The 15,171-nt window shown below is 56.3% G+C and overlaps 1 protein-coding gene across 1 annotated transcript in view; it reads right to left on the bottom strand.

The window, feature by feature from the left end:
• Positions 1-9,047, bottom strand: part of rimbp2b (RIMS binding protein 2b) — a 100,313-nt gene extending 91,266 nt beyond the window's left edge. Inside the window, 1 exon segment of the mRNA XM_052031816.1 lies at positions 8,996-9,047. The gene's annotated coding sequence lies outside the window, so the exon portion shown is untranslated.
• Between the last annotated feature and the right edge of the window lie 6,124 nt (positions 9,048-15,171).

The raw sequence follows: 15,171 nt of genomic DNA, 5'->3' as shown, positions 1-15,171 counted from the left end.
AGGAGGGTTCCCCTCACCCTGACCGGACGCCAGCTGAGTGGTCCACTGACCCGGTCCACAGCACACTGCAGTCCACAACAGGCCGATCAGCCCATTCAACCTGCCCCAGATCCTTGAGCAGCCCCGTTCCCTGCTCTCTCTCTCTCTGCAGCCTGGTGTTTCCCCTTTCCCGGGATTTTCCCGGATCCCACTCCTCGGTCTGTTTCCACTGCCCTGATGCTGTGGAGACCTCCCCCTCCCCCTCCCCCCCAGCCTCTGGACACTGGACACTGACACGCACACCTCCATCAAAGCCTCCGGCTCTTTGCTAATCATCAACACCATCCCCTCACACACACAGTCACACACATGTTCTGTGGCCACAAGTATTGATCCACTCACTCAATCACTCCCTGTGGCAAACCACTCGATACTCCAGTGGTGACCGGCCCCTCCTGGATCATCTGATCGGAGCTGGGAATCAGAGCGACAGGATGCTGTGTGTGTGGGGAGGGACATCACAGGCGGACGGCTGGGAATCAGAGTGTCAGGGTGCTGTGTGTGCGTGGGGAGGGACATCACAGGTGGACGGCTGGGAATCAGAGTGTCAGGGTGCTGTGTGTGCGCGGGGAGGGACATCACAGGCGGATGGCTGGTGCAGACAGAAACCTAGTTACCTGACGCTGTAGAATTCTATACTGGCTGCAGAATTTTGATCACTACTAAATTCTATATTAACAGATATACGTTAATGATCCGGATGAAAATGTAGGGGGTATGATTGGTAAGTTTGCCAACGACACCAGCACTGCAGGTGTGGTGGACGGTGAAGGAGGTGTCTCAGGTTAAAGCAGGATTGACATCTACTGGGAGGGTGGGCCAAGGCATGGCAGATGGAATTTAATAAGTGAAAGTGATGCATTTTAGGAAGTTAAAGCAGGTGGGACATACCCAGTGATGACAGGGCCCTGGGCAGTGTTGTTGAACAGAGAGACGCAGGTGTGTAAATCCATAGTTCCCTGAAAGTGGGAGCGCAGCTAGACAGGGTGGTGAAGGCGTTTGGCATCCTTGCCTTCATCGGTCAGGGTGCTGAGTACAAGAGTTGGGAGGTCCTGTGACAGCTGTACAGGACACTGGTGAGACCACACCTACAGCACTGTGTGCAGTTCTGGTCACCACACTACAGGAGGGATGTGATTAAGTGCAGAGGAGCAGAAACAATTCACAGGGATGTTGCTGGACTTGAGGGCTTGAGTTATCGGGAGACACTGGACAGGCCGGGACTGTTTTCCCTGGAGCTAAGGAGGCTGAGGGGTGACCTTATTGAGGTTTATAAAACCACAAGGGGCATCGATAAGGTGGATGGTCACGGTCTTTTCTCCAGGGTAGGGGAGTCTAAAACTAGAGGCACAGGTTTAAAGTGAAAGCTGAAAGGTTTAAAGGGGACCTGAGGGGTGACTTTTTCCACACAGAGGGTGGTGGGTGTGTGGAACGAGCTGCCAGAGGAAGTGGGTGAGGCAGGTACATTAACAACACTTGGCCAGGTCCATGGAGAGGAAAGGTTTAGAGGGACATGGGCCAAACGCTGGCAAATGGGACCAGCTCAGGAAGGCACCTTGGTCAGCATGGATGGGTTGTGCCGAAGGGCCTGTTTCTGTGCTGTATGACTCTGTGGTTGCACCGTGCCCAGTCAGAAGATGAGGTGCTGTTCCTCAAGCTTGCGTTGGGCCTCACTGTGACAGTACAGGAGGTCACAGACCAATAGGTCAGAGTGGAAGAATGAACAGGGAGCTCGGTGTTCCGCAATCACCCAGTCTGTGATCACAGAACCGTACAACACAGGGCAGGCCATTCGGCCCACCACATTGTGCTGATCTTGATGCCAATTTATACTAAGTGTCCTCCTCCTGTGTATCATCCACATCCCTCCAATCCCTTCATATCCATGTGTCTAAAAGCCTCTTAAACTCCACCAAACTGCCTGCTTCCACCTCTACCCCCCGTAACCCATCCCAGGCACCCACCACTCTCTGCATAAAAACTTTCCCCTCACGTTGCCTTTAACCTCCCCCCCCCACCTTAAAAGCACGTCCTCTGGTGTTTGACATTTCTACCCTGGGGAAAAGATTCTCACTGTCCACCCTATCTGTGCCTCTCATAATTCTAAAAACCTCGATCAGGTCTCCCCTCAGCCTCCGATGCTCCAGAGAGAACAACCCAAGTTTGTCCAACCTCTCTCATGCCCTCCAATCCAGGCAGCATCCTGGTGAACCTCTCCTGCGCCCTCTCCAAAACCCCCACACCCTTCCTGTAATGGGGTGACCAGAACTGCGCACAATACCCCATGTGCGGTCCGACTAAAGTTTATACAGCTGCACCGTGACTTCCCTACTCCGGTGTAATCGGTTTCCCCAGTGTAGAGGTGACCACACTGTGCTCACTGCGTGCAGTGCACTGGGTTGGAACAAATGCAAGTGAATCACTGATTCACCTGGAGGGGTTTTCGGGTCCCTGGATGGTGGGAAGGGACGAGGTGAAAGGGCAGGTGCTGCATCGCGGTTGCACGGAAAGCTGCCGTACGGAGGGAGACGGGTGGTGGAAATGGAGGTGGAGCAGGGAGTCACGAAGGGAAATGCTGCAAGGAGAAGCTGTGTCTGATGGTGGAATCGGGTACAACAAGTAACTCGATTTCTGTTTGTGTCAGTCATCCTTCTGTGATTAAACCTCGATCAAAGGTCCCCCCGTGAAGACCTGCTGGCTCACTGCAATCCTCCAGCACCCTCCCACCAACCTCGCCCCCACCCAGTCCTGATTCAGGGTTTCGATCCAAAACATCGACAATTCCTCTCCCCCCACAGATGCTGCTCGACCCGCTGAGTTCCTCCAGCAGACTGTGTGTTACTCCTGAGAAATCGGCTCAGCCTGTTTTTCCCTTTCTCCCTCTGGGAGCAGAGTACATTCCCAGCCTGACCTGCCGGGAACGTCTTCCCGCTCTGCATTTCACTGCTCCCACATCCCTCTGCCCACGTTCTCCCTCTCGAACTGCTCCCTGACCTTGTTCACACCTGACCCCCGGCCATCCCAGGATTACCCTGTCACAGACACCACCCCCCCCCCCCCCCCCCCCCCCATCGAACCTGCTTCTTCTGTCTTCACCTGAAACATTCCCTCTGTTCCCCTTCCCACAAATGCGGACTGACCTGCTGAGTGTTTCCAGCATTCCCTGTTTATGGTTGAGATTTCCAGCATCGGCAGTATTACTCACCGGAGATGGGAGGAACCCTACTGCCTGGAACCTAGAATTTACTAAAAATAGTTTGAAGGCTTTCTGCAAAAATGCCTTCAGTTGCCAATGTCTAAACCTTCCGTGCGGTGGAATTGTGATATGAAATTCCCAGCCCCACGTCAGTGGAATCCCGGATCCCAACCGGACTGCAAGAGACCAGGAGTGCAGGTGGCAACAGTGGTGAGGAGATTCCAAGAGAGCCTGTATCCGATTCCCAAGATCCCTGGTGTTGGGGGGGGGTCAGTGTATCCGGTTCCCGAGATCCCTGGTGTGGGGGGGGGGTCAGTGTATCTGGTTCCTGAGATCCCTGGTGTGGGGGGGAGGGAGTCAGTGTATCCGGTTCCCAAGATTCCTGGGTGAGATGGGAATGACTAGGATCCGACCATCAGTTTGTGTGGGGACGGTGAACGGGATTGGGACAACCAGTTAGGTCCACAGGGGGTCAGGGAGAGGCAGATTGGGAGGGGCTTCGAGGTGGAGGTGAGGCTGGTGTCAGTGGGAATGGTGGGGGGTGCACTGGTTTACCGACCCCAGCCCCCACTCACTGGGTGATGGGGGTAGAATTAAGCTCCCAGCAAGCCACCAACTGGTACATGTGCCAGGTCAGACCCGGTCACTCCCAGGACAGCAGTGCAGGATTCCTGCAGGGATCCAGGACAGGGACGGAGAGCAGAGCTGCTGCCTCACAGCTCCAGAGACCCGGGTTCGATCCCAAGCTCCGGCGCTGTCTGTGTGGAGTTTGCACGTTCTCCCTGTGACTGCGTGGGCTTACCCTGGGTGCTCCGGGGGGTGGGGAGTTGGTTACAGAATCAATGAGGAATGGGATTGATGGTATCTCTCTGAGAGCTAGCATAGACTCAAGGGCCAAATGTCCTCTATGTATGTTGTAAGGAAAATATGAAAATAAATGAATATCAGGGGACAGGCTGCCTGATGACTGGAAATCGCTTCCGATTGGAGTGACGTGAAACAATTGGAAATGGTCGTCACCAACTCCCCACTCCCCTAAATCAATCAGTTTTCACTCGCCCAACACATTACGTCACTGAACTCATCACACTAATACCATCCACCACTTTCACAGATTAAATTACCCTGAACAACATGGTGTGAGTGGACAGAGTGGGTGACGTACGTCCTGCAGTGACCATCACAGTTCTGGGGTAATATCGATCCTGGGCGTCAGTCAAAGGTTTAAAGACCTACGTTTCATTTGACCAGTGGGTGGTTGGGTGGGTGCGTTGGTGGAGGTGTGAGCTGTCTTTGGCAGGATGACACAGATAGCCAACATATGTCTCCTGACTGAACCTGCATCTCTCCACCTTCAAAAATCCCCTCAAAAGAAAATGCAGGTGGGTCACGTCCTTTGCCAAAGAGAGAGTTTGTGGTTCAAGAATAACAGCGGGCTGTCACTCCAGGGTGAAACGGGGAGTGCGGCAGTGCCAGGGGGCAGGGCTGGGGCACACCACCGAGGAGCGGTTGCCTGAAGCTCGGGCATGCAGTAGCCCAGGGTACTGCTTATCCTGCCCAACAAACTGCACCTGAAATAGATTGTCCAATGATTACTACATTGCTCTGGTGGGGTTTACTCTGCACAAATTGCCTGCCTCGGTGATACGTTTACACTGCAAAAGCACTTTGCTTTTTTGGAAAGGGCTTTAGTCATGAAGAATCTGTGGGATTGCAAGTATTTGCCTGACGCTGACGATGAAAATGTTTATCCAGACATCGTTGGCTCTGCATCTGCTGCTTGTCACCAGTGTAAACGTCGCTGCATCTGGTGTTTAAGTGAGGGCTGCACTAAACTCCATCTGTTCTCAGACGGTGTCGGTGAGGCCACACTTGGAGCACTGTGTGCAGTTCTGGTCGCCCAGCTACAGGAAGGATGTGATTAAGCTGAGAGGGTGCAGAAACGGTTCACAGGGATGTTGCCGGGACTGGAGAGCTTGAGTTATCGGGAGACGCCAGGACTGTTTTCCCCGGAGCCCAGGAGAATGAGGGGTGACCTTACAGAGGTGTATAAAATCATGAGGGGCATCGATAAGGTGGACGGTCACAGTCTTTTCCCCAGGGTTGGGGAGTCTAAAACTAGAGGGCACAGGTTTAAGGTGAGGGGGGAAGGATTTAAAGGGGACCTGAGGGGCAAGTTTTCCCACACAGAGGGTGGCGGGTGTGTGGACATTTGGACAGGTACATGGATAGGAAAGGTTTAGAGGGCCTAATGTGGGAAAATGGAACTAGCATAGACGGGAATCTTGGTCAGCATGGAAGAGTTGGGCTGAAGGGCCTGTTCCATGCTGTATAACTCTATAAACCTGAGATATTCTGATCATGAAAGTCGGAATTGAAGCAGCCAACGGTCTACGTGACATGACTTTCACCACAGGACACCCCAGGCTGTGGGTCAGTCAGCTCCACTCCATGTTGGAATGCGAGAGGCTGAGACCTCCCAGCTCCTCTCCCCCTTCGCTGTGTATCCCCCACCACAACAACAACTTGCATTTAAACAGCACCTCCAAAAAACCTCCTGTGGACTACACTAGAGCATCAATAAAGAAGGCAACTATTTGTCTCGCCCCTCCCTCTCTCTCTCCTGAGCCCTTCAAAGCCAAGCCTGCCTTTGGGGCAGGTGACCAAAGGTTTGGATGAGAGGGGGGATTAGGGAAGAATTCCAGGGGCTTGAGGGTTAAAGGGGCTCTGGGTGGTTGGTTTGGAAACACGAGTTCAAGCCTCACTCGGGGCAGCTGAGAATTCACATTCAGTTCTGGAGTACATCACTAACCGTGACCACGGATTGTTGTACAAATCCATTAGGTTCAATCAATCCTTCAGGAAATAAATTTAAAAGCAAAATCCTCTGGCTCCACCTGACCTCTGCCGTGGGTCTCCTACACCAGTCCAACACGAGAAGGAGCCCTTGTCCTGACTGTGCCTGTTACACCTTCCAGACTCACAGAATTCAACTCATTTATCTACCTCACATCTGCGGAGACCGCTCCTGTCTCCTCCTGCGGCCTTCTGTTCACCTTCTGGTTACACCACCCCTCCCTCCCAACACATCCCTTGTTCACCAGCCTGCCACCCTCTCTCAGAGGAGGCAGCAGCCCCATGTGTGTCACGCTCTCCTGCTCTCTGCCCAGTCTCACACCTCCCCTTTCGTCCTCCTACCCCCCCCCCCCAACCCCACCCCATCACTTCCTCTGCAACTTTAAGGGTTTGATCTCCAACTTTCCCCAACCATTGGCTCAAAACCAGCACTCTGACTCTCCACACACCCTGTTGGATCTGTTGAGTGTTTCCGGAGTTTTTTGATTTTATTTTATCAAGGCTGGTCTGTGTGTGACTCCAGGTCACTGGGCTACACACTACCTGCCTCTGAAATCTTCTCACAACCCACTCTGTTCAAGAGCAGTCACCATGCACAATAAGTATTATAGAAAAGTGTTTCCCTGTTACAGGAATGATGTTACTAAACTAGAGAGTGCTGAAAAGATTTACCAGGATGTTGCCTAGACTTGGGGGCCTGAGTTACAAGGAGAGGTTGTGTAGACCAGGACTTCATTCCCTGGAACATAGGCGATTGAGGGGTGACCTGACAGAGGGGTATAAGATCATGAGGGGCATAGATAGGTTGAAAGCACACAGTCTTTTTCCCAGGGAGGGGGAGCTAAGAACAAGGGGGCAGAGGTTTCAGATCAGAGGGGAGAGATTTAAAAGGGACATCAGGCACAGCTTCTTCACACAGAGGGTGGTGCATATTTGGAACGAGCTGCCAGAAATAGTGGTTGAGGCGGCACATCAGCAATGTTTAAAAGCCATCAAAGTAAGTCCATGGAGAGGAGAGGTTTAGAGGGCTGTGGGCCAAACGCGGGCAGGTGGGACTAGCTCACTGGGCAACACAGTTGGCATGGACAAGTTGGGCCGAAGGGCCTGTTTCCCTGCTGTGTGACTCTGTTGTCCTTGCCCAAGGACAGACCAAACAATAATGTTCAAATTCAGGCTCTGGCAAGTGAAACCAAGTCCTTCAGGGGTGAGACAGTTACAGTCAATGATGAGAAAGAGGCTAGAATTGCAGAGATCTGTAGAGCGGAGACAGGGTGGGGCAAGATCATGGAGAACTTAAAGACAAGAATCAGTATTTTAAACTCAGATTGTTGCCAGATTGGAGTCATTGACAGTTTCCGTGTGGTGTTGGGGTCCGCTCCTTGGCCTGTCACTGACCTACTCACCCGTTCAGGCAGAATTACAGCTGAACAGGATGTCCCCATTGGGTCAACTATTTAATGGGGGTATTAACGGCTTTAACGAAGGGCCTGAATGAAATTTGCTGGCAACACCAAGACTTGCCGCAGGAGGATGGAACAGGTTCGAGACGGGGTCCGAGAGAGCAAAGACAGTGCTGGTGGAGGGTGAGGTGGGGAGATGGGAGCTGGGCTATGGTGGTGGGTGGGATGGGAGATCGCTGTGGGACATGGGGGCTGGGTCCCCATACAGCGAGCAGCCCCTCATCCCACAGCAATCTCCCATCCCTCCCATCTCCCATTCCCGCCCACGGCTGGAGCCCTGTCCTCATCCCAGGATAGATTCACATCCCGGGAACAGGATCACTGATTCCTGAGGATAGATTCACATCCCGGGCACTGGGCTCCCCCATCCCTGAGATGGGAGGTTACAGGGAGAGGTGATCTTTCTGAGACAACTTTCTGAAGGGTTTGGAATGTTGACCTTCCTGGGGATGTCCAGAACGTGGTGGAGAGACAGGGGGTGGTGGGGGGTGGAGGTGGTGGTGAGGGGGGCAGGTGCAAGGGGTCAGGCACCGTCACGTTGCATTTTATACAGGAAATATTTACAGCAGCAAACCTACACCGGAGGATCTCTCAGGTGTCCCCCTCGCCCCCACATCTCTGCCCCCCCAACACACTCACCCACCCCACCCCACCCACCGCTCTAACCTCCTCCCCCGCACACGGTCTCCCGCCCCCACAACCCCACCCCCCCCTCGGTCTCTCCCCACACCCCCCACCCACACCGGTCCCCCCCCACACCCCGCACCCACCCCCCCCACCCACACCGGTCCCCCCCCCACCACACCCCCCACCCACCCCCCCACCCACACCGGTCCCCCCCACACCCCCCACCCACCCCCCCCACCCACACCGGTCCCCCCCACACCCCCCACCCACCCCCCCACCCACACCGGTCCCCCCCCACACCCCCCACCCACCCCCCCCCACCCCCACACCCCCCCCAACCCACACCGGTCCCCCCCACACCCCCCACCCACACCGGTCCCCCCCACACCCCCCACCCACCCCCCCACCCACACCGGTCCCCCCCACACCCCCCACCCACACCGGTCCCCCCCACACCCCCCACCCACACCGGTCCCCCCCCCGGTCGCCCACCTCCCACCTCCAACGCGGAGCCGAGGCCGCGCTCGGTTTCAGCGGGACCGGCGGGACAGGGAACCGCTGGCGCCCGACCCCGGGGGGAGCGGCAGGAGGACCGGGGGGGGGGGGGGGGGGGTCCGGATCCCGGGGGTCCGGATCCCGGGGGTTCCGGGAGAGCCGTCACCCCGGGTACCCGGATCCCGGGGGAAGCGAGTGTCCGGTTGCCAGGGGTTCCGTATCCCGGGGGAAGCAGGTGTCGGGAGGGGGGGGGGGCCCCGGGGGGGGTCACCCCCGGGGCCGGGGGCCGGGGTCGGTGCGCGGGCCCGCGGACGGCTCCTACCTCCCGGCCTGCTCGATGCGCGCTGCCGAACGTGGAACCGCAGCCCGACTGCGCCGCGAACGCGCTCGGTTGTCCCGGCGCGGCGCCGGTCCGCGCTCCCGCTCGGGTCCCGCCCCTCGCACCGTCACCGGCAGCTGGAGCCCGTCCCCGTCCCGGTCCCGGACCCGGACCCCGGACCGCGCACTGCGGGGCTCAGCCCCCTGCCCCCGTCCATCTCCACCCCCCTCCACCCCACCCCCATCCAGTCTAACCCCCCCCACCCCACCCCACCCCAACCCCCCTCCAGTCTAACCCCCACCCTAACCCCCCCTCCAGTCTAATCCCTAACCCCCCCTCCACCCCACCCCAACCCCCCTCCAGTCTAACCCCCACCCCACCCCAACCCCCCTCCAGTCTAACCCCCACCCCACCCCAACCCCCCTCCAGTCTAATCCCCACCCCCACCCCCCTCGTCTGACCCCCACCCCACCCTAACCCCCCCTCCAGTCTAACCCTCACCCCACCCTAACCCCCCTCCAGTCTAACCCCCACCCCAACCCCCCCTCCAGTCTAATCCCCACTCCACCCTAACCCCCCTCCAGTCTAATCCCCACCCCACCCTAACCCCCCTCCAGTCTAACCCCCCCTCCACCCTAACCCTCCCTCCAGTCTAACCCCCACCCCAACCTAACCCTCCCTCCAGTCTAACCCCCACCCTAACCCCCCCTCCAGTCTAACCCCCACCCCACCCTAACCCCCCTCCAGTCTAACCCCCACCCCACCCTAACCCCCCCTCCAGTCTAACCCCCACCTCACCCCACCCCACCCTAACCCCCCCTCCAGTCTAACCCCCACCCCACCCTAACCCCCCTCCAGTCTAACCCCACCCCACCCTAACCCCCCCTCCAGTCTAACCCCCACCTCACCCCACCCCACCCTAACCCCCCCTCCAGTCTAACCCCCACCTCACCCCACCCCACCCTACCCTAACCCCCCCCTCCAGTCTACATCCCCACCCCCTCCTGCCACTGAGCCCCATCTCCACCCCCTAACCCTTCCCCTAAACCCCTCTACCCCTAACTTCCTCTCCCCAACCCCTCCCCAGCCCCCTCCCCCCAACCCAACCCAACCCAACCCCCTTCAGTCTAACCCAAGCCCACCAACCCCCCCATCACCCCTGCAGTCTAACCCCTTCATCTCCCATCCCCACCCCTCTTAACCCCCTCCCATCTAACTCCTACTCCAGTCTAATCCCACCCCTCGAACCCCCCAGTCTATCCCCCTCCCCCCCAGTCTATCCCCCACCCCCCAGTCTATCCCCAGAATTGTACACAATACTCCAAATGCAGCCTAACTGAAGTTTTATATGCAGAATCAAACAGCAAGGAAACAGGCCCTTCGGCCCAACTGGTCCATGCCGACCAAAGTTCCCATCTAAGCTGGTCCCATTTCCCCACCTTTGGCCCAGATCTCTCTGAACCTTTCCCATCCTTGGACCTGTCCAGGTGCTGGTTGTTGATGTGCCTGCCTGACCCACTTCCTCTGGCAGCTCGTTCCGTATACGGACCTCCGTCTGAGTGGAAAACTTGCCTCTCAGATTCCCTTTAAATCTCTCCACTCTCACCTTAAACCTGTGCCCTCTGGTTCTTGATTCCCCGACCCTGGGGAAAAGACTGAGTGCGTTCACCCTATCGATGCCCCTCGTGATTTTATACACCTCTGTAAAATGGACCTCTGTGAGGGGTGTCTCTTTCGCCTACGGTCCAATGAAAACGGTCGTCCCATTTGCCTGTGTTTGGCTCCTATGCCTCTGAACCTTTGATTGGACACTCCTACACACTGTAGGCTGAGTATAGGTGGAGGTTGTGGTTACAGTTTAATGTGGACACAAGGAACTGCCAGTGGAAAAACTATTCAAAAAAGAGGAGAAAACGTTATGTTTAGAGGAGGTCAGGTTGTGTACATTTATCGTTTACGAGATGTGGGAGCCATCAGCTGTGTAGCATTCCCACAGAGTGGATCAGGCTCCAGTGACAGCCCCAAGACCTGGTGCTGCTCTCTGCTCATGTCCGACCCAGAGACCGGAACACTGAGACCGAATGATGAATGGGTGGCAGAGGCTGGAGGGAGCTCTGTGCCCACAGGGGGTTAGACTTTAAGGAATGGCACAAAATGTCAGCCTGTCCAAGGTGACAGGAGGTCGCTGCAAGCAATCTTCAGAGGAAATCATGTTGAGTCAGGAACAGCTCCTCATGTAGAAGGAAGAAAGGCAGTGAAGTTGTTCTTGGTATCCAGGGATCCTGCCTCTTGATTTGAGCAGGAAGGTCTGGCATTGTAACTCTTCATTCACTGGATCCAGCCGGCTCTTCCAGCAGACTGCAACACCCGGACTTGGTTGGGAACATTGGGGGAGGTGTCAGTTAAACGAAACCCACCTCCTTCTGCTCCACCAGTTGGCTCTCCCACCAGGGCAGGGCAGCCACCCTGGCTGTGGGTAATCTGGCTCCTGCATTGACTGGTCTTTATACGTCACTGGCTGGCCCCAGTGGGTGGGTTACTGGCTCCCACGCTCTCAGAATGACACAGAGGAGATTTGCTGGGGTGGTCTCGGGGTGAGGGTCTTCCGTTAGTGCAGAGGCTGCAGGAGCCGGTGCTGGTCCTCCTGGAGCCAGAATCGTGGAGAGTAAAATGCAACAGGCGAAGGATTAATGTGGGTGGGTGCGGACTCGATGGGCCAAAGGGCCTGTTTCTGCGCTGTATCACTGCGAGGACTCCATGAGGAGGTTAAGGGGAGATTTAGTGAAAGTGTTGGAGAGATCCAGGACTGGAGGAGCAGTGGCAGGTTGGTACGGTGTGACAGGGATCAGGGAGGGGAAGGGGGGTATGGTGTGATGGGAATCAGGGCAGGAGGGAGTTCCTTCTGAAGCACATTGTTGATTTGGGATGGAAGCAGGTTCAAGACAGAAATCCTGGGAGAAAATGTCTGCAGGGAGTTGGGGAAGGGTGGGAGTGGGACTGACTAGAGGGTTCTTTCAGAGAGTCACCCCAGGTTTGATGGGCTGAACGGCCTCTTGGGCTGTGAAGTCAGCTCTGCAGACGTTGTGGGAAGGGCGGGTTTGGGGATGTGTCTCCGTGCCAGGGTTTGGGCAGAGCTGTGGTCACGGGCTGTGGATGGACAATGCTGGACAACCACACCTCCTCGACGCACACACTGCACTGGGACAACCAGGCCTCCTCGACCCACACACTGCACTGGGAATAACTAATGCTTCCACCTTATTTGGCATATTCTTGACACAGGAACTTTGGCCATTATATTGTTATGTTTAAGGTTCTATTGCCATCCATTTATACGGTCTCATTTCACTAACTGATAGTCCATTTATTGAGGTTTGATATATGATTGTTATTTCTGACGATTTTTAAGTCCATCATTTCACCAATTAAAAGCAATCTGAATAATTCAAAGGCCTGGATTCCAATGGATCACACTCTCTGAGAGTCACACCTTTCAGCTGATAAAACTCTGATGGGCCTCAAATGACTTCCTCCCTGCAGAGTGACCGATCCAGTGGCCAGGGATCAATAAACCGGATAGGACCTGCCAGTCCCTCCCAAAGCCACCACCTCTCCCACCAGGAAGGGCACGGGCAGGAGGAGCAGGGAAACACCACCCTCCCAGGCACACACCATCCTTTATCGTCACTGGGTAAGAACCCTGGGGGTCTGAGCCCTGGGGGCCCGAACCATGGGGGTCCAGACCCTGGGGGTATGAACCCTGGGGGTCCAGACCCTGTGGGTCCCTCCCCAACAGCACCGTGGGAGCACCTTCACCAGAAGGACTGCAGCGGTTCGAGAAGTTGGCTCACCTCCCCCCACCAACCCCCACCCCACCTCCTCACGGGCAATTAGGCGCTGACTTACCAGTGATGCCCACATCCAACTGTAGAATTAAAATAAAAAGTAGTAAATAAAGTAACCAATGGGAGGGAGTAGTCACCTGAAGAGCTGCCACGGTTACCTTGTACATGTACCATAGAACAGTCAATCAAATGATACAACCTCTGGAGTCCTCTGCCCCAGAGCATTGTGGAGGTGGAGGGTTGTGGAGATGATCTGATGATATTCAAGGTTGAGGTCAAGGTTGAGCAGAAGGCCATTCGGCCCCTCAAACCTGACTCACTTCAATATGACCGTGGCTGATCTGCCTCAGGACTCACCTCCTCTTTTGACCTCTTGGAGTCCAGGGTCATGGGGAACAGGTGGCAAAAGGTGCTGAGGCCAAGACTGGGCCAGATATGATTTAGATGACTGGTGCAGCAGGCTGGAGGGGTGAGGAGGGAGTGGGGAGGGGAGGAGAGTGAGAAGGAGGAGGGACAGGGGTGTGGGAGGAGGGTGAGGAGTGATGTAGGAGGGGGGTAAGGGGAGGAGGGGTGAGGTTGAGGGGTGAGGAGTAGGGGTGAGGTGAGGGGTGAGGGTGAGATGAGGAGGGTGAGGTGAGTGGGGTGAGGGGTGTGAGGTGAGGGATGAGGGTGGTGTGAGGTGAGGGTGGGGTGAGGGGTGAGGGGTGAGGTGAGGGTTGAGGGTGGGGTGAGGGGTGGGGTGAGGGTGAGGGGTGAGGGGTGAGGGTGGGGTGAGGTGAGGGGTGAGGGGTGAGGGTGAGGGTGAGAGGTGAGGGGTGAGGGTGAGGGGTGAGGGTGGGGTGAGGGGTGAGGTGAGGGGTGAGGGTGAGGGGTGAGGGTGAGGGGTGAGGTGAGGGGTGAGGGTGAGGGTGAGGGGTGAGGTGAGGGGTGAGGGGTGAGGTGAGGGGTGAGGGGTGAGGGTGGGGTGAGGGTGAGGGGTGAGGGTGGGGTGAGGTGAGGGGTGAGGGTGAGGGGTGAGGGGTGAGGGTGGGGTGAGGGGTGAGGGTGAGGGGTGAGGGGTGAGGATGCCTCAGGTAGGAGATCCCCAACCTCTGACTCAGCCACCTCGTGGTCTGTGCTGCCCTCTGCTGACCATCCACAGCCATTGCCACCGACGGGGCTCCCCTGCCTTTCTGTAGCGCCTCTCACAGCCACAGGGCTGCTCACGGCCAATGGAAAACAAAGTCAGTGGTGAGGAAAACATGGCAGCGAATCCATGGACACCTCAGTGAGCTCAGGATGGCGTCTGACTGGAGGAGAAGCCTCACAATGTTGTGAAGACCAGTCACGAGTTGGGAAATATTTAGGAACCACAAACTAAAAGTTTAAATAAAAGGGAGAGAAACTTGGGAATAAACCAGCAAATAACGTAAAACACTGAGGCCTCCTGCAGGGGAAGGGAATGGCCTGTGTCAAAACTGGTCCTTTAGAAGTAAGACTGAAGAAATGAGAAATGCAGAGATTTTTTATTAATTATTGTCGATTGGTCTTCAGCGGAGGATCGTACGAACATCCCACACAAGCAGGACAGGCTGGGAGCAATTTAACACAATCTCCATCTCTGGAGCACAAGAACCAGGTAACTCGTGGTGCCCCTGGATCTGATGCCAGGACCCTGGGGTCCTGACTCTGGTGGACCCATTGGTTGTAATCCCCCAAAATTCCCTGGGTCCCAGAGGACCAGAAAAAACTCTTCAAGAGTGGAACTCAACAGAAAACAAACAATCAGTTGGACTAACACCCGTCGCTGGTGGGATCCACGATTGAGGGCAGGACATTTACAGAGTCAGAAGATAGTTAAACAGAGTCACCTCGATTTTATGAAGCAGGAAGTGTGTTTGACAAATTTGCTGCAGTTCCCTGGAACATGTAACAGACCAAGTGTGATGGGTCTGGACTTCCAGAAGGCAATCGATGAGTGGGGATGAGGGTTGGTTGGGGGGGGGGGGGGGTGGGTCTGGGGTTGGATTGTATGAGGTTGGGGTTGGGTGGGATTGGGGTTGGATGGGGATGCGTGGGTTTGGGTGGGGTTGGGGGGGTGGGTGGGTCTGGGGTTGGATTGTATGAGGTTGGGGTTGGGTGGGATTGGGGTTGGATGGGTTTGAAGTGAGTGAGGTTGGGGTGGGTGGGGGTGGGTGGGGAAGAGACGGTGGGAGTGATGGGGCAAGGTCTGGGACGGGACCTCCGGGAGTTACCGGCCCCCGTCAGGGAGCCGGTCGCTGGCTGCAGTGGTGGTGCCGACGGCGTGAGGGCCACACACGGCGTGAGGGCCACAGATGTTGCGCAGACCTGGGA

Source organism: Pristis pectinata, chromosome 17 (genome assembly GCF_009764475.1).
Source record: "Pristis pectinata isolate sPriPec2 chromosome 17, sPriPec2.1.pri, whole genome shotgun sequence".
NCBI classification, from domain to species: Eukaryota; Metazoa; Chordata; class Chondrichthyes; order Rhinopristiformes; family Pristidae; genus Pristis; species Pristis pectinata.
This window is presented reverse-complemented; position numbering and strand designations above follow the sequence as displayed.